The 19,504-nt window shown below is 46.2% G+C and overlaps 1 protein-coding gene across 5 annotated transcripts in view; it reads left to right on the top strand.

The window, feature by feature from the left end:
- The first annotated feature begins 7,801 nt into the window (after positions 1-7,801).
- The window catches only part of DENND2A (DENN domain containing 2A), a 72,825-nt gene continuing 61,122 nt past the window's right edge, over positions 7,802-19,504 (top strand). The window contains exon 1 of one of the 5 annotated variants that reach the window (XM_019544693.1): positions 7,802-8,210. The gene's annotated coding sequence lies outside the window, so the exon portion shown is untranslated. The remainder of the gene's footprint in view (positions 8,211-19,504) is intronic. The other 4 variants (XM_019544694.1, XM_019544690.1, XM_019544691.1 and 1 more) reach the window with 4 other exon arrangements.

The raw sequence follows: 19,504 nt of genomic DNA on the forward strand, positions 1-19,504 counted from the left end.
TCCTCGGCAGGCGCCCGCCGCTAGGTGGCGGCTGTGCCCGGTGCTGCCCGCTGTACAGCGGTGACCGTAGTTGTACCATCAGTTCAACCCCTGTGCAACGCACGATCAAGAATAGCACACGCGCTCAAAACGCCTTTCAAAAACAAAAGTGTCCAATAACAGTGAAAGTGCTCAAAATGTACAGCGCGGGGTCCCCACAAAACGAAGGCCCACTTTTGAGGCAGCTCATTGATGCAGCACGTGCAAAACCTGAGCCTGGCTCAGAGCATCTTCACTGACTCCTCCTGGGTTTGCTGCCTCCCTCCCTTTACAATGGCTTGCCTTAAAACAAAGAAATGATTCAGCTTTGTTGACCCCTTTTCACTCACTCACTGGTGAGTTACAGTGAGCAATAACAAATAAATAAGAAAAAGACTTATTTGCATACTTATTTGTACAGGCATACCTTGTTTTACTGCGCTTCACTTTATTGCGCTTTGCAGATATTGCGCTTTTTACAAATTGAAGGTTTGTGGCAACCCTGCATCAAGCAAGTCTATCGGTGCCATTTTTCCAACATCATTTGCTCACTTCGTGTCTCTGTGTCACATTTTGGTAATTCTCGCCATATTTCAAACTTCAGCAACCACCACCCTGATCAGTCAGCAGCCACCAACATCAAGGCAAGACCCTCCACCAGCAAAAAGATTACGACTCGCTGAAGGCTCAGATGATGGTTAGAATTTTTTAGCAATAAAGTATTTTTTAACTAAGGTATGTACGTTGTTTTTTTAGACATAATGCTATTGCACACTTAATAGACTACAGTATAGTGTAAACATAACTTTTATATGCACTGGGAAACCAAAAAATTTGTGTGACTCGCTTTATTGCAATATTCACTTTATTGCGGTGGTCTGGAACCGAACCCGCAAAATCTCCGAGGTATGCCTGTATATTATTTCAGGGTACAATAGTTTTTTCAGCAGATTTGATCATTTTGAGCTTCCAATACAATAATTTCGTATTTAAGACCTGACAATGCTGGCTGAGCTTTGCCAGCAATTGGCAGCGCCTGCCCGTGTGTCTGCAGCCACCCCGGGCTTCCCCCGGGCCCCAGCTGTGCTTCAGGCCTCAGTAGCAGCCGATGGACCATGTGTATGGCTGCGTTGGCGCCGCAGTCCTCTCCTGCCCTGCCTGGCCGTGACAGCTCGTGCTTATCCACCTGGCTCCTCTCAACTCTCCTTTCCACAGGTGCTTACGGCCCAGTTTAGAGTTGGTCCAGAGAGGGCAGTGGGGAGGATGAGCACTATGGAGAGGCTCCCGCACAAGGAGAGACTGGAGAGGCCAGGCCTGTCGGGTCTAGCCTCTAAGAGAGGGAACAGGAGAAGGGTTTCCAAGGGAGAGAAAGTCCGTAGGGATTGATTATTTAAAGTGCTGGACTGCCAGGTGTTGCAGACACTGACAGGTGAGCCAGATTCATGAAAGGGATTGGAAACATTTCTGGAGGAAAGCTACTGAGCACGAGAGTCAGCAATACAGCTGGCTGAGCTTTGCCAGCACTTGCCTCACAACTTCCTAGACCAGTGCTTCTCGAGGATTTCCTCAGCATGACACCATTGATGGCCCTGTTTCTTCAGTATGGCCCCTCTTCCTCAGCATAGCCCCTCATTCCTAATTTCCCACTCCCGTGGCTTCATCTGCTGATGTTGCAACCCTATTTGGAGTCATGACCCACAGTTTGGGAACTGCTGTCCTAGACCTTAAATGCTGGAGGCTCCAAGTGGGAGAGGAACAGTAGGGAGGGAAAAAAACCTTGGCCATACGAGTTCACTCTCCCGTTTAGCATCCACTCTCTGCCCCTGTGCGACATACAAAACTGGGCAAGAAGGACCTATGAATCTGACCATTAAATGACAATTCTTATATTTGTAATAGTTCTACTAATCAAGCTAGCCTTTGTTCTGCAGTTCTGCTGTCCGCTAGCTGCTCCTGGTCACATAGTTCCCTGCAGGCTGCTTTTAACTCTAGCTACAAACATTTATCTCAGGTCTGGAAATTACTTTCAGTGAAGCACTGGCTGCAGTTGTCAAGATGCTGGATTTTGTTTTATGACTCTGAAAGAGATGTGAATATAATTCTAATGACTCCAGGACTAATGAAACATCTTTGGAAGATTTATGCCTAATTTGTTTTGTTTTTATTCATAATATATGATATAGCAAATTAATGCCCATTCTCATACTGCTATATTTGTTTTTTTATTTGGATGTTAAACTGAATAATACAGCCCCAAGCCCTTAGCATATTAGTAAAGTCTCTAGTTTCTTTTTAAGCGGAGAAAAATATGTTGTAGTATAGGTGACGATGCACCTCACTATCTGCACCCCCTTTTACAAAATTCTAGATCCAGCCATAGGCAAGTCCAACGTGTTTGGGTACATTTACTAACTGTGGTTATTTGGGACGTGACTAGCCCCAAATGTGGTTTCTTCAGATAGTTCCTACTGTGCTAAGACAGTGGTTCTCAACCTCACTGGACTCAAAGCACCCTCTGTTAGACTTAAGGTGCCCCTCAAAAAATGCCAGCTCTTAGTTTTGCCTTTTTTTCACTGTGGAAAAATAAAATAATAAAATAATAGGGCAGTTTTTCTGTTGCAAAGACCTAGGAAAGCCCACAACAGGGCAGAACGGTTTTAACACTCTGGCTTCCTATTTGAAATATCTGGGTTAATTTAGTGAAACATGTTTGCACCCTAATAGTGCTAACATTGTGTGGCACCCCCACGGCACCCTTGAAAGAATCTCAAGGCACCCCAGAGTGCTGCACCACCCTGGTGGAGAATCACTGTGCTAAGAGCAAGGGAAACAACAGTGACCGACTTACACGTATGAGTAGCTCCTTGAACTCCTGAAGTTTGCAGGACAGAGGGCATGTCTACATGTTCAGTAATGCACGTTCCCTAATGTGCATTAAATTGAATACATCTAACGTGAGGTATTACATAAATGTGCATTAGGCTGCCCTACTGCACAGCAGCGGAAGTGCACACTTTTTTAGTGACACTTAATGAGCAGTAGCCTAGTTTTACTGTGCGTTAGCGTATTAGCGCAGTTTTTGATATGATGCTTTAATGCACAGTAAAATAGACTACTGTGCAAGAAAGTGCATATATAGATGTGCCCAGAAATTTCTAAATTCATAATGTGGATCAAATTCCTCAGACTGAGGATCACATTCAACTGCACTGTAAAAAGAATCATATTTATAATGGGGAAGAAAACGAGAGGGAGAACTCTGTATTGCAATTCTTTATAAAATCCATTGCATCTTAAACTGGAGAAAGTTATTTTTGCTGTGGGAGATCGTTTATATGTGCTTCAGAATATTTATGTGCAACTTCCTTACATTTAGGAAAATCAAGAATAAGAAAAATATGGCATTTTTTTAAACTTAACAAAAATAGGAGTTGCAGTAATAGAAGAGGGATCATTTCCTTCCAGTTCATGTAACTGGACTCTCACTGTATAGAATGAGAGAAATCAATCTAATCCAGGGGTTTTCAACCTTTTTGGATTAGCGTACCCCCGGTGGCCAGACACAGGGTGGGAGAGGATTGCGGGCAGGAGGAGGCGCATGGCTGAATGTGGAGCGGCGGCAGCCGCCGCATGCGGGCTTCCCCTACGCCCATCCAGCCAGGTGGGTGGTGCCTGCACGGCAGCACAGGATGGTGCATGGCAGTGCTCAGTCCCCGCCTGCCCATGTGTACCCCCTAAGACCTTCTCAAAGGTCAACCTTCTCAAACGTGACAACCCCTGATCTAATCAATCAGACATGAGTCATTATAGTTCAGACAAAGCACAATTTGAAATTGGAAGGTGAATCATTCCTTCTTATGCCTGAGAGGCCCAGTTTTTAGTAGCCCAAAGTTTTGAACATGTGCACAAGATATTATGTGGGCATCATTCCTATAGTATCCATCATACTTCCAGAGAGTGCCTGCTGCTCTGTTGCATTCAAATACCAAGTCTGTGGCTCCATAAAGTACATATCCTGGATCTTGTTATTCACTTTATAGAATGCCACTGTATTCCAGCAGCAGAGTGGTTATATGCAGATGGGCTTGGTGAAATACAACTCTTTCATCACAGTAATGCTCCAAAGCCTGAGCTTATATTGGAGTCCCTGACTCCTGAACACGGGTAAGTAGCTTAGGACGTAAATGGACAGGGAGTAAGATTATCGTTTTCATGTTATGGATGGGGACTTGAGGGACAGAGAGTTGAGGGGGCTGACAGGCCTTTTTTAGAGCTAGGAACTGAGCCTGGATCTCCTGAGTATGAGGCTCAACCCTTTTGCTGTGTGGGAAGGCTTCTTTCGCCAGGTGGCTGCTTGGAGTCCTTTCCTTGCCCTCAAACCAGCTGGCTAATTGTTTGCTTTGTTGCATGATAAGAATTCACATGCTATTGCTCATTTGCGTAATGAGTGGGATAAAGGTATTCTCTGAATTGAAACAACTGAATGTGCATTACCCAAGATAAACCTGGCAGCACAATAACTTGCCTCCCCAGGTGGGAGACTCTTTTCAGTGTACTTGTAATCTTCTGTTGAATATGTTTTGCAGGGCTCTTTCCATACCTGCTCCACAGAGGGTGGCAGTCTGTTATAGGTCCAGCTGGGGAACTGGGACTGTGGAGCTTAAGCTGCAGTAGCTGGCACATTTAGCTCTGTCAGTCCTGAGTTCAGCCTGGCTGTGTCAGACAAAATGGCAGCCATCATATAGCTGTAGTCAGTGAAGTGATTCCCTGCAAAATGCTCTCCACTTGCCCTGTCAGCTGAAGATCCTTAAGGAATATTCATCCCACTCCTTCCTGACTTTCCCCTGTAATTGCTTTTGGCTCTTTTCCTGCAAATGATCCACACAAGCAGACCAGAATCTCACTGACTTCACCAGGACTCGCTGAAGGTGTTCAGATGCATCCACCTGAATCGTTCTGCAGCCTTGAGGCCTTTATGACCAACAGGTTTGCAGTAGAGCTCCTATCACTGGCTGGTCAGCTGCAGCACTGGCCCTCTCTGGGAGCCAAAATGTGCTAGGGTACCTGGGGCATGTTAATGGACAGGCACCAACTGAGAACGGCCTCAGTCCTCACTATTCCTCATCTGGAAAAGTGTTACAGGCACCTTTTCTCCACACTCTGACTCTCCCAAAGTTTGCCCTTTGCAGGGGCACTAGCACTTGGAAAGAGCCAAAGGGGCCCGTGCCTCTGAACTGGGAATAGCTTCAGGCTGGCAAATCGCTTAATGATGTCCTCTACAGAGGGGGCACAAGTAACGATCAAGGCACTGTGGTCCAGTCACTAAGGCACTGGACACGGATTCAGGGAAACTGAATTTAATTCCCGATTCTGCCACTGACCTGCTGTGAGACCCCAGGCAACTAACTTTCTCCCTTGGTTTCCTCTCCCACTGCTCTTCATCTATTGCTGAATTGGGTGAATAAATTCTGTCATGCAGCAGCAAATGGTTGGAGTGTCCCCAGCTCTTTTGGTGAACTGGGAGGCTTGCAGTAGTTGGTACTCTTCTTAAAGCCCCAGCTTCTGGTGTCATGTCATTTCATGGGAATCTCAGCTTGCATTTCTTTAAAGAGAAGAAACTTCCAGCTCTCATGGTTGCAGAGAAGACTTGAAAACATAAGCCAAGCATGGCCTGAAGCATCAGAAACCAGAAGGCAAATATAAAGAACTTGTGATTGATTGATACATTTTATTTGGTTTCTTACAAACTTTAAGACGATCGAAGGATTTCTGAGGTTGGACTTCTGTGTTTTGAACATGGTGGAATTTTGAACGACATGGAAAAAGGGCTTTGGCAACAGAAGTGTAGTGAGCTCATGCAGCGCCCAGGGTGTGGAGAGGAGGTGGTAAGCCAGACATTGCGAGGGGAGAGGAAGGGAAGATTTACTTGCCCCAGATCTCTGCACTGGGGATACAGCTGCTGCTGATGCTGCTGTAGCCGGCACTGCCTTCCAGGTGGGTGGCAGCAGTAGAGAAAGAGTCCAGCATAGCAGCCTCATATCATGAGCCCCTTGGGAGCCATCTCTGGGGCCCCATTCACTCCCCCTCTCCACAGAGTTGTACCTGCTAAGCTCCCCAGCAGAGGGGGAGCACCATACAACTTGCTCCCCCAGATGTACTGCTGGGTGCAGGGCTGCTGTATTGGAAAGACTCCTGGGGGGGATTCTGGTGCCCCTGCCCCATAATTAGCGCTCAGGGCTGGTGCCCCACTAACCCCACCCTAGTCACATTACTGTTTGGCAATTTGGTGGTGATCTTTACTTCCTGTCTCAGATACTTGGTAGTGTGTAGCTGTGTCATACTGAACAACTGTCCTGTTCCATACTAGCTTCAGCACACTGGCTGCATGCAGTTTCTGTGAAAGAGTTTGCCGATCTGGTTGTGAAGGAAACTTCAGGAAACTTTTGGGATGGAGAGCTCTACATTATGGTTTTACTTCTTGCATTCTGTGTTTTCCTGGCTCCTGCAGAACTGTGAGTAAAAGAGCACCCTCAGCTTGTTGCATCCGATTGAAAAGTAGGGGGTTTGGAGCCGTCAAAATGTGTGCATGTCTACATGAGTAACCACATCACCCTGGTACTGATGCAACTGCCCTGCATTGTCTGTTCCTGCTCCCATACTCCATGCTAGTCTCCCTCGTCCTTTCACATCCAGATTACAGCATCACCCACTGCAGTTGTTCAAAAAGCATGAATCAGGCCCCAGCTATGAAATTTAAACAAAATAATAATAAACAGGGACTTTGCCTTCTGGCTGCAGACTTTGAAAGTACATTTAGGTTGCATCATGTTGCTTTTCTCTGCAGCCATGAAGACTAGAAGCATTGCTGTTTCTATAAAAGAATGGCAAGTCTCATGAAATAACATGACTCCGGGAGTTGGGGCTTTAACAGAACAAGTACGAGGAGAGTCATGATACAATCACTAGAACTGGCACTTCTGTGATTTGACTGAGCAACTCCCCCAGGACCTTTGATTTGATCTGGATAATACTTAGCATACTTTTTTGCAACTGAGATAATGACAACAGTAATGGTGGGTAATTTTACTAGCAGAACAGCAAAAGATCAGAGGAAAAGGGAAGTGTGATCACAACCGCCAAATTAAAGCTAAAAAAAATGCTGGGGGGGGGGAACCACAGCTCCCACACAGTACAGCTACCTTCCCATTGCTTCCTCTCCAAATCCGTTCTCTGGAAAGTTCCTTTTCCTATTAAAAGAAAAATAAAAGTTGAATGCAGTGCTGTGTGATGTGGCAGTGCCCCCCACCCACACAGCTGACTGCAGGGTGTCGGAGAATTGTGCTGCATGGTGCCAGTTGTTGCAAGTCTTTGGGTCTGATCCTGCCCAAGCTCCACAAGTTGGGCGTCCTGCAGTTCTGCTTGTAAATTGTAAATTCATTCTGTTTATCAATTGCTTTATTTCCATCAACTCTGTGCCAAGTAGTATGTATTTTGTATGGGTGGCGCTCCACATCAGCCAAGGAGATCGCTTTTTGGTGAGCTTGAAAAGCTGTCGAGATCTTAGGGGCCAGTTCATAGAGGTGAAAGAAGTGCTTGAAAAGCGCTGAAACAGTTAACTCAGCCCACTATTCACCCCTGAAAGAGAAAAGAGTCCAGCAGAAGGTCCTGTTTACTGTAGTTTCCCCAAGTCTGTCAAGCATTCAGGGACATGGGTTTCCATGGCAATGGGGCCTGTTCTTCAGCCAGCTGCAGATTAGCTCACTGGAAAGGAGTCAGGATGGGTCAGGCTAGGGAAGGGTGGGAAGAAAATTCCACCCCTTCCCCCTCCTGTGTCTAACGTCACGAGTGCGAAGAGATAGTCACAAAGTCAGGAGAGAGGGAAAAAGCAACAGGAGAGTCTGGGGGACGGAAAAGCCGCCAAAGCCCAGGCAGAGCAAGGAGCAGCAGCTTTGGTTGTGTCTGTGCAATGGTCTAGGAGTGGAAACTGATCTGCATGGAGCAGGGAGGTGGGGACTGCCAGAGAAAGGAAAAATCCTTCCAAGTGGATTGTAAGGCGCTCTGCTAACAAAAGGGGGGAGAGCCAGGGAGCCATGCATCCAGATGCTGCGGCTGCTGCCGGCGTGGGTCAGGAGGTGCCCAAAATGAGGCGTAAAGGTAAAGGAGCTGCAGGCCAGCCACTGCCGCTCAGGAAGGTAGGGATGGGGCGCCAGCAGAGCTGACCCACTCGCATGCTGGGGAGTGCGGGGAGAGGGGACGAAGGGCCATAGCTAGGGGAGGATGGTTAGATAAAGGCGACCAGCTCTGGTTTGTCAGCCAGTGTTGGGAATACATTGGGCACGGGGGCTTTTGGATCAGCTTATTCCAGAACCAAACAGCTGCATGTTACCCAGGGGCAGGGAGGCAGATATCGCCTGGAACTCCGGTTTGGCACGGACAAAAGAGACTGAAGTTTCATTTAAAAAAGGGAGGAAATACTGCCGTCACTTCATCCTCACTGGAGGGGCTGCAGCCGCCGCCCTGGACCCTGGCTCAGGGGTCTTGTGCGAAGTCAGCAGAGAAGCTGAGCATCACCGCAGCAGTCCCCATGCTCTGCCCCCTGTCCCTGGAGTCACCCAGCAGGCTCACAAGGGAGAGCTCTCTTCCCATTTCTTGCTTGAAGGAGCAGATGGGGCTGGCAAGAGAGATGGGACCGTTATATCATTGCAGGGAGAGTAACAATACGCGCACGTCGGCAGCATTGGCAGGCTCTCCCCCAATTAATCTGGGGCAGGATTTGCATTCATGTTTTCAAGTATTGTTTTCAGCCCGGAGACACAAAGGGTTAAAGTTCCCTCCATTCCCCACCCCTGCCAAGACTAAATGAACTAGAAAGTGCAGCTATCTAGCCACCCTCCTGATTTTACACACCACAGCTGCAGGGACTGGGTGGAGGCGCTGAGGAATTGGGGGGAATGACAAGGGTCCGTGGACTTGATTCTCCTGTCACTCAGGTTGGTGTAAATCACGAGGAACTTCGGGGAAGTCCTTCAGGTTCATTGGCATAAATGAGAGGAGAGTTGGGCCCTATTCTGCTGGTGTCTCAAAGGCAGCAAAATCTTCCAGATATTTAATCTGAGTTCTCAGTTGCATTTTTTTGAAGCAGAGAGGTGCAAAGCGACTCCTTAACTCATGTTTAAAGTCCACTTAAAAAACAAAGCAAAAAATAAATCTCGCCTTCTGGGAATGGGCAGGGTGTTGGAAGGGAAAGTGGTGTACGGCCAGTCTCCTTCCCCTCACACTTCAAATCTAGTTTTCACGCGCTCGCCTCTTCATCATAGCAAACCATCATTGGCATCCCAGAGAACGGAGGGGTAAATAATAATAATAACGGTGTGATTTGATCAGCTCAACAACAGGCTGTCTTGGATGGAGACATTGTACGTATTCCGTAGGCTGTATAATGCTTTAAATTTCCAGCAACAGATTCCCAAGTGGAAAAACTGACAGGCACATTTTTCCCTCTAAATTATAGGGAGGAAAAGCAGTAATAAATTTAGAAGGGGGAAAAAACAGTTTCAGGGCTGAGGGTTTTAATAATGGCTGATATTTGCCCTGCTGCTTTAAGACCCAATCTGAAGTCAAAGCAAACTCTTTGGGAGGAAAAGGGCATTTTCTTTTTTTGTTCTTAAGGTAAGGAAAAGTTACTTAATGTCTGCCTTTTGTTACACAGAAAGGAGACAAAAAGGGCTTTTGCCTTCTTGTGGCTGGAGACTTTAGATAAAGGTATGATTTAAAGGCATAAAGCAGTCAGTCTTGAGACATTAGGTGGAATCAGCTATGTGTACCTCGGGGAATAGAAATGCACAAGTCTGCAGGGGATCCTCTTGTCTGCTCAGAAATAATTATTTTAGTTTTAGCTGAATATTTGTGTACTTAGCAGAGGTAAAAAAAATCAATATTTTAAGCGTATTCCCTCCACAGTTGTGCCATTTTTCTTTAATCTATTGCTTTCTTACGAAAAGGCATATTGCCTTGGAAAACCAGTCATGCATAGGTCACTGGTTGGCAAGTGGCATTGGTACATAGTGACTCAAAACACTTGTTGTTTCATTATTCAGCGAGGTCTCTGTGGATTATGTGGACATGTGCCTACCAGCGTGTACCATCCATTGGGCGCCTTTAACTAGACATGGACATATAAGTAATTCATCATCTCTCACTCTTAGAGGTTGCCCTGTTTCATGACTGAGGAGAATGGGTGGGGCAAAGTGGTGGAGGTTGCTTTGCTTCTAAGCAGTGAACTTCCTTTTCTAGTGTTTTCAGTCCCACATCTTTCTTCCGCCACATGATGACTTTGAGAAACAACAAAACACTCCGGGTGATATCTTGACCCATTTGAAGTCAATGACAAAACTCCTGTATACTTCCATAGTGTCAGGATCCCACCCAGAACTTTTAGCTTGGTTGGCCATATGTTTGCTGAATTGCTTGAAGCTCCCTTGTTTAACTTAGTACTTTTGGAGATGTCAGGCTGTCCTTCTAATTCAGATGTACCAGGTCTTGTTTGATTGTGAAGGCCAAGCAGTCCTGGATCTAGCTACTACTTGGATGGTAGACCACCTTGGAGTACTAAGCTCTGTAGATATGAGCTAAGCAGTTGTGGTCAAATGCTTGGCAAGAGCAACTCAAGCAAGTGGCAAGACTTCATTGAGCTCCTTCATTGCTTCTGAGCTGACAGAGCAAGAAGGGAAGGACGTTTGAGATAATGCTAAATACATTATGAGACTTGGCATATGATTTCTACCCTTGCTGATATTTTCAAATTGTGAAATGTATGCTGGAGGACAACATTTGTGAGGTGGCCTGGCCTTTTCTGGTCCACAGCCTTTGGTTCTTCTAAGCCAAGTCGCAAAGTGCTTGGGTTCACAATGATGGATGCTGCACAGAAACCTATATAGATAGAATACGGACATCTTGCACTGTGCTCATCACTACAATATCAGACTAAAGCCCGGAAGTTGCATCTTCCCACCAGTACTTATAGTTCAGTGGAGCTTGTTTTACCTCCTAATCAGAAACGTTAACCAGAGCTGTGGATAACGTTGTACTTAATGCTTTAACACTGTGGTTAATGCTTTGTGGTTAACACTGTGGTTCCTGCTTTGCCAGAGCCATGGCAATGTTGTGGCTAATGTTTTGAATGGCATCTCTTGAGAGCACAGTTTAGTTTCCGGTCAGGTTGGAGAGTCCTGCAGAGATTGTACTTGACTCTGGATAAGACAGAGTAATTTCTGGCACTGCAGCCACTCACGCCATTGAAGCAGAGTTGTTAGTGGGGTCCTGAGAAACCACAAGCTGTGTGGACAATGGCTCTGAGGGTAAAGAGAGAAAGAGGGAACATCCTTATCCCTCCAGCAAGAAGGAAACTTGGAAGTGTACAAGTTATTACTTTAGCTGTTGGCCATCCTCTCAGTGGTAACTTTTCATTCAATTGCATTGAACCTTGCAGCTCCTTCATGAGTGTTTTGTGTCTGATTACCATGCAGTGAGCTCCATGCTTCTGACAGCTTTCTAATAAAGCTTGTGGGCTGCATTTCTGAACCCCAGGAAATGAGTATCTCTAAGTCAAACCAATATGAGATGAGCTCAGAATGGAAACATTGGCAGTCTGTCGCTGTAACCTGAGCTGTCTTCATATTATTTGTGTTTTCAAATCTGGTAGTTGGCAATAATAAATTTTAAAATATCTGTGTGAACCTCTGATACATCAGGTAGGAAGTCAGTATTCATATTTTGTTTCTGAATAGCTAGAAGTATTTCAGTGAGGTGAAATCAAAAGATTCTTAAGAGAATAGGCATCTCTTTGAGAAACTGAAGGGAAAGCACTGCAAACAAAGCACAAGAGTGACCTGAGGTGTAAAAGCAATCTGTAGATTTATAGCCCAGCTGGTAGCACTCTTTGCTTATGTGCTAGAAATCATGGTTGAAGTCTCACATTCAACCGTGGATGCACACTCCACTCCATTCACCAACAGGCAGTGCAGAACTAACTGGTTGTTATGAAAACCCAGCTCTCAGAACTGGTCTCCTCTGCCTGTCTGTACTGGGTGTTACAGATCCCATGGTACTTCTTGTCCAAGCTAAGCTTTGTGTCCCAGACAATGAAACTAAGAGTGCTTGAAGATACCCTTGCTACAAAAAGGGGTTATAGGATGCTTTATAATCTCCCAAAAAGATAGGGGTAAATCAGTCCCCTATTAAGTGTTCATAACACGTCCAAGCAACTTAAGGTCTAAGTGAGCAGACACAGTGGATGGCACTGGCTTCTCACTTACTTTTCCCTTTGTGAAAACTTTACTATTTGGCAAATACTCAACTGGGAGGTTTCTTTGTGCTATGTTGTTGGAACAGGTTAATGTGAAGGCTTTCATCCACAGTCAGAGCTTGGCACGGCTATCAGCTCTTCAGGACAGTACCTCTTATTGAAAGGACTTAAGTACTGGTGGCTGTTAAGTCTTTGGCAGTGTCCCAAGAGCTGGAGGAGGTTTGAAAGAAAAAGCTATAGCTGGAATAAGCTTTCGTTAACTCATTTGTCTGTTTTTTACACACCAAAAACCTTTTTGGGGGAGACCAAGGACTGACTCTCCAGGGCTAGAAATTCCTCCCTACCCTTTTAGAGCCTATCATGACATGACTGTGATATTGTCCAAGGTCAAATATTACTGACCATGCAGAGATACTCAGTGGACATTGCTGTGCTAGGATTAGGAAAGGAGTGGGGTATTTTCCCCCCCTAGTAAAACTCTAAAGGCTCCATGTTTTCTTTGTGGGATTTTCTCTGCTTTGAGTCACTAAACTGCTCTATCAGTGATTGTTGGAGGTGAAAGCAGGACTGAAGTAGGGGCATAGATGTGCTGATCACATCCGATAATTTGATTACAAGTCCTCATGAATGCAAGTGGGCTTGGTTTCATTCTAGTCTCTAGTCGCAAGCTGTCTGTGCACCATGTTAATGAATCCATGGGTTTTCTATATTGCCTGTGGCCATACTATCTAAATATTGGCTTCAGCGGGGCAAAAGGTGATCCGTGTCTCTGGAAACGCTGGTCTCTTTTTTTTATCTAGGCACCTATGTTAGAAAATTCTGACTTATATAAATGTTGGTGTGTTGGTCTTTTGTTTTTAATAGTTTTTATTTTTCAATGAAAGGGTCATAACCTTCTGTCACAGTTATGACTACTCTGTTCTTCTCATGCTCAGTGGGTGTGTGGCTAGATCCCAGCTAGATGGGAGGATGTTAGTACTTAACTGGCTGAGAATTTGAAAGAGCCTGCCACTAGGATAAGTTCATGAGCTACACAGGGAGATAGCAATACTGCTGTTCCACCTAATCAGGTATTTCATACAAGGGCACTGTATTTAAGACCCTGACTGTACTATGTCTGAAATAGTATTAGAAGAATCATTTTTGTGTTACGGATGGTCGTAGCCCAGTTTCCCTGTCTCTGGCTAACAGAAACTGCTTTCCTGTGGGAACCCCGTTATGCTGTCTAGAGCAACGGTGTTCTGGACTGTCCCCAGGATTTCACCAATCTGAAGTATATGCAACAGTGAGAGGTGTTTCTTTCTCCTGCTCTTGCTCAGACATGAGACCCCAGGCCTATCCAAAGGGAAAGAAACAGGAAATTACACATGTAAGATACTTGGAATGCCATGGAGCTCTTTTTAGGGTGGATGATTTTGATATCCTCCATTTCATCCTTTCTGATTAATTTTCCACAATAATAACTGAGTGAATGCCAACTGCATGTCAGATGCTGGGATCTTTAAATGAATAAATGAACTCTATCCTTTTGAATGAGACATCTGCATTTTAACATTTTAAATTATTCTTATTGACAATAATGATGATGAAAACAACAACAGATAGCTCATGACTTCCCAGGTTAGGGATAGCATGCTAGACTAGAGCTGGCCGGTTTCAATGTTAGGACTAAACTGAGCAGACAGTGACTGGTTTCACTGATTAGAGTTTGCTTTTATATTGACTAAGGGTGTTCAGGTATAGGATTAATGATTTAGTGCTTGATATTATAAAGGGGTCTTACTATAAATGATTGGCCTCAGTGTTAATGGGAAACAGGCAGTCTTGAGTTGTTGCAACCTTCCACTAAATATGGCACTTTACAGCAGTGGTACACGTGCCTGTTGTGATTCTCTCTATGGTACAGAGGATGCAAAGGTCCTTGAGCATGCAAAGGAGAGCATTTTTGGATGAGGGACTGAGCAGAGCAGGGGACGAGTGGTGCAGTGGGTTGGCAGCAGCGCTCAGCAGAGCCTGAAGGGGTTAGCTTACCCGGATATTCAGGCCCTCCCAATGGTTGTGGAAGATCTTGCTCTGTACTATTCTCATGAGCTGGGAAGCAACAATGTTTATGAGATGAAAGGGAGCAGAAGATGGCTTTTCCTGGCTGCTGCCTTTGCCCATGCACATGTTGGCTCTGAGCCAGCTCTGGTGGGAACTCTCCTCCATGAGCTGAGTGAGTTGAGAAGGGGGGGCAGGGATAGAGGGAGGCCGGCAGGCAGAGGAGCTAGAGGGAGCGAAAACAAAAACAGTAACCCACGCAGAGAGCAAACTGTAACAGATGGGCCTAAGCGCTCCAGTGGGCTGCTTCACGCAGCAGTGGCTTCAGATGCACTGTCAGCAATCTCCCCACTCTTGGCATGTGGAAGTTTCAGGGTGGGCTGCTGCCCTTGTAGAAACAGGGCATGGAAAACCAAAATAAAAGCCAAAATGAGAGGAGAAGGCATTGTAAATTGGGCTGTTGGAGCCTTGTCTACAGCCGCTAGAGTGGGAGCCATAAATTAGCACTGGAGCAGCACAGTTGGTGGTAGCAGTAGTGGAGGTTGTAGTGTAGACCAGTGTCAGGCATTACAACAGCGTTAGGTAAAATCTCTACAGAACCTTACCTCTGCTATATCTTCACCATTGCTACCCTGGGTTGAGCTGGCTTGGGGAGAAGTTAAGATCCCAGTTTTATTGGTGTAGATGCAGCCAAAGCAAGCGGAGAACAAGACATTTGATGTAGGATGAATGTGAAGAAAGAGGAGGAAAGAGGAGGCCTCACTCTCCCTCAGGCAGATCTATAGGTCCACACCTGAGACTGGCTTTTCACAAGAGCTCAGTACATGGAGTGTGGAGCTTTTTGGAAGAGGCGCCTTTTATTTAGCCACCCTTGTAGGAGGGACGTGCTCTTCGGAGAACTGGCCCCCAAGTTGGGCATCGAACAGTCAGAAATTTGGCTCGGAGCACACCTGAAAATCTGGTCCAAGTGGCATCAAGTTTGAAGAGCAGCTGGTGATTTGGGGTGCATCCATTGGGAACTGTCCCATTCCTACCTTTATGTATGGCTCTGTAGACTTTGCAGCCACCTATCCAGCAAACCAGTGAAAGCTGAAGACCCCCTGACAAGGTTTGCCACACAATACCTGTGTTTTCAAAAAGTCCTGGTGATTGCTGGGTCCCCAGTAGGAGGTACCTCAGCAGGGCTCATTTGCAAAAGAGGGTTGTTCACTACTTGGTGAAACTGAATTTTCTTTTTAATTAGTGACTGCTTACTAAGATGTGTGGATTTTTTGCCTGGGAATACAGTCAGTGCCATGGATAGGGCATCTTTTTAGGAGTGAATGATTCAGGTCCTTGGCACTAATACATCAATGAACTGGAGCCTTTGTGTGACTTACGTTCATTCCTTCCACAAAGCACTAGGGCTCCCAATTCAGTAAACAGTTCCTACTGGGGGAAAAAGTGCATACTGACCTGTAAAAGCAGGCCTAACCCCTACTGAAGCCAACAGGACTTAAGCTAGTATTTAAAGTTATGCAAGAGGCAAAGATTTCTTAGGGTGATATCTTTTATTGAACCAACTATGTAACTGGGATGAAGTTAGACAAGCTTCTGAACGCAAGATATTCTTTGTCAGTTAAGCACCCACTTACAGTAATACTTTCCAGAAAAGACTCAAGCATATTCTTAAGTTGAAGCACGACATATGTGCATGTGCACGTCATTGCCACATGTGAATGTTGCATTCCTCTTTCCACTCCGTGAGATTCTCTGGCAAGATCTGGCTGACAAATCACATTACCACAAGCATTTCAGGTGAGATGCGGTAATGGCGCTGGCATTTTGCAACCACAGACATGCACATGTGAATGGTTAAATCACCCCATCAGGGTGCCATATACAGAGAAACAAATACTGAGCTTGCTCTGGGGGATGGAGAGGGAAAGGATACGATCCCCCTCTGTATCTTTTACTGAAAGGTTTTCCCTTCTGCAGATGTGCAGCTGTTGAGGTTTCTTGCCAAAAACCAGCACAGCACAGCAGAGCGGGGAAGAATGCGCACATCTGTGTGCATAGTTTAACCGGGCGGGAGGCCTGGTGGTCAGAACCTTGTGGGTTTCATTTTCATGGCAAAAGGTGCCAATTTTCATGGGGTAAAATGGCAGATTTCACAGAGCACCATTCTGTTTCATCAACACACGCATAAAGAACCAGGATGAATTAACCAGTACTTTAAGGCACTAGAAATGCTCCTGCACAGACCTGAAGAAAGATTTTCTCTCCATTTCTCAGTTTATTGGAACTTTGCTTTGAACAATTCTAAAACTCCCAAAATAGGGCACGTGTAACTCATTCAGAAATGCAGCACATTTCCAAAGTTACTCATTCCAAAAATCCTGTCATGGGGAAGTAGGTTTTATATTTCCTTCTAGGTAGGAGTGTAGTCTTGAGTTATTCAGAGTATGGTGTTGCAAGTGGAAAGGCCTCCATCACAGTGAGAAAGACTCCTCTTCAGACATGTGCAATGCTCTGCTCTTACATTTTAGCAAGCAGAGTCTGGCCAAAACAGACCCCGGAAGCCAGTCAAAGGTTATCAGGGTTGTAGGTTGTAGCTGTGTTGGTCTAAGGACATAAGTAGGCAAGGTTCTTTGGAAGGTTATGGAAATCAATGCAAGCAATTCCTCCTTCTGTCCATGGGCTTTGGGTCAGGGTCTAGCTGAGAGTCTGCCTGACTTGATACTTTAGGCTGTGGGTACAGTACTTCACAGTCAGAATTCAGTGTCACTCTCTTGTCCTGATAAGCACAAAGCTGGGACATGGAGCTAGATCCAATTGGCCCAACATGCACCTAGTGGTTAGAGCACATCTCCTGCTTCCCAGCAAACTGCTCTAACTACCAGGTTATGGGCCAGGCATTGCCCAGACCCCACTCCAACTCTCCCCTTGAGGCTGGCTCACTTCACCTTGCATGTAATATTCATCAGACAGACGGCATTAGGAAGGTTTCTGCCATACTGGGAGGAGGAATCCAAGCTAGAACTGGGTGAGGCTATTAGGGGTTGGAGGAGGCCTCACAGGGACTTCCCAAGTCCTTTTCCTAAGCGGGGAGGTAGCCATTTCACTGAGCCACGCACCCTCCTCCTGTTCTTTTCCTCCTTGCCTCACATATTTCCCAGTCTTGCCTGCCTAGAGAGGGCTGGATAACGTCTGGCCCATGATCTGATAGTTTAAGCAGTTTGCTGGGTAGCCGAAGATAGAGGTAACTTTTGCAGCGGGGTGGGGGAGAGGGAGAGGAGAGGAGTATGATCCTGGCCTCCCACTCCATGGTCAAATGCCTTGACCACTAGGTGATTTACTAAAAGGGTTGTTTTTCTGTCTGACTTCTAGCAGGCACAAGCTGTGCTGAAGAGCCAAAAGTGCAGTTACACAAGTACATAGGTGTCACTTTGGGATATGAGGGGTAAATAAAATCCAGCCATTGAGTCCCACTACTGGAAAACCAAGACTTAGTGGCTGCATCTGCATTTGACTGTCTTTTTACCTGAGATTTCACAGAGTTGTTACCATTTGTGTATTCCCATCAGTGACACTGAAAATGTAGACCTGGCTGCTGTTGGGATAGTGTTGCAGAGCTTGTAGGTGCCCTGCCACTGAGAACAGAAACAGCTCGGGGGAGCCCCCTGGGGGTGGAAAGAGGGAAGCTCAGCTGCCAGTCACTAGGACTGCACAGGTGGTTGGTAGGGTAACCAGGGTAAACACAGAGACAGGAAGGGGCGGAGCTTGGCCCTTCTTAAGCCCCGGCAGGGGGCCAGGAGGGCAGTTTTCCCTCCGGCGGCTGAAGGAAGAGGAACTCGGCCAGCCCAAAGAAGTGGACCTGGATGGCAAGAGCATCCCCTAGGTCCTGCTGAGGGGATTGTTGTGCTCGCTGTCTTGGGTAGGGAGGTACTATTGTTTTCTTCTGACCAGGACAGTCTAGTTTTTATGTTGTAGCCCAGGGGCTTTGTGTTTTATGTTTACTATTTTACCGGAGGACCGGGTACGGCTATTAGGGGTTGGAGGAGGCCTCACAGGGACTTCCCAGTAGCGTGGGGGTTCCTGACGCCTGAGAAGGCACAGTATTTTGCGGGGTGCATTGGCCCAGCCCCAAGAGTGTGGAGGGGCAGCGGGGAGCCCCGAGAGAGAGTGAGGAGGGGCAGCGGGGAGCCCTGAGAGCAAATGGAGGGCCGAGACATAACAGGGCCCAAGGCAAATCACACCAGCACGATCTGCGAGGCTTGGGCTGCGGTGTAGGGGAGGAAAAGGAACCGCAGGCAGTGCCCCCTGTCATTGGGGCACATAGAAATGGACAGCCTCCCTCTGATTACAATCATCTGTTAATCAAAATAAGATCAAGGCATGGCAGGTGAGTAAGCAGGCAGTTGGCCTATTGCAGGAGGGTGGAGCCACATGTCCAGAGGGGCTCCGAGAGTAGGACTCCTGCCACAGATAGTCACTGAGTCATACAGACATCCAGTACAGGGCAATTCTAGATGATACTGTGGTAGAAATATCAGTGGCTAGGCCCATATTGTTTGTACTAAAACTTGCACCCATCATTGCTATTGCTTTGGCTCACTGTGGGTGAATAAGGTTAGTGTAGATGCATGAAGTGAGACATCAAGGCCTATTTTGTTAAATTGGTTGACTATCTGATGCAGGTGCGAGATGTAGTGATAGAGTGATTAAGCTCTCCTGTTATGGCCCCAGAAACCAGGAGTTTGAAGCCTCACCCTCAGCTCGTGCTGAAGGATGACCCAGCTCAAAAGAGCTAACTGCCCCTTTAGACTGAAAGGGCCAAAGGGGGCTAGTTACATAACTTCTTTGTGTGCTATTGGATATGGAAACTGGCCTGCTTTATCCAGCCCAGCCCAATGGGCTGCAAGGCTCAGATGGACCTTTGACCCAAAGACACAGACAGCTGGGAGCTTCCTGGAATGAAAACAGGATTGTCTTTTGCAGCCAAAAATGTAGTCAAAAGTGCCATCTTTTCAGAAAACATTTTTTTTTTTTGTAAAAACAAAACAAAACTAGTGAGTTCAAGCACCTACATTGAACACCTTCAAGAGTAAATTGGATGCTTATCTTGCTGGGATCCTATGACCCCAGCTGACTTCCTGCCCT

The sequence above is a fragment of the Crocodylus porosus genome, unplaced genomic scaffold, assembly GCF_001723895.1.
Source record: "Crocodylus porosus isolate Cpor-Errol unplaced genomic scaffold, CroPor_comp1, whole genome shotgun sequence".
Lineage (NCBI taxonomy): Eukaryota > Metazoa > Chordata > Crocodylia > Crocodylidae > Crocodylus > Crocodylus porosus.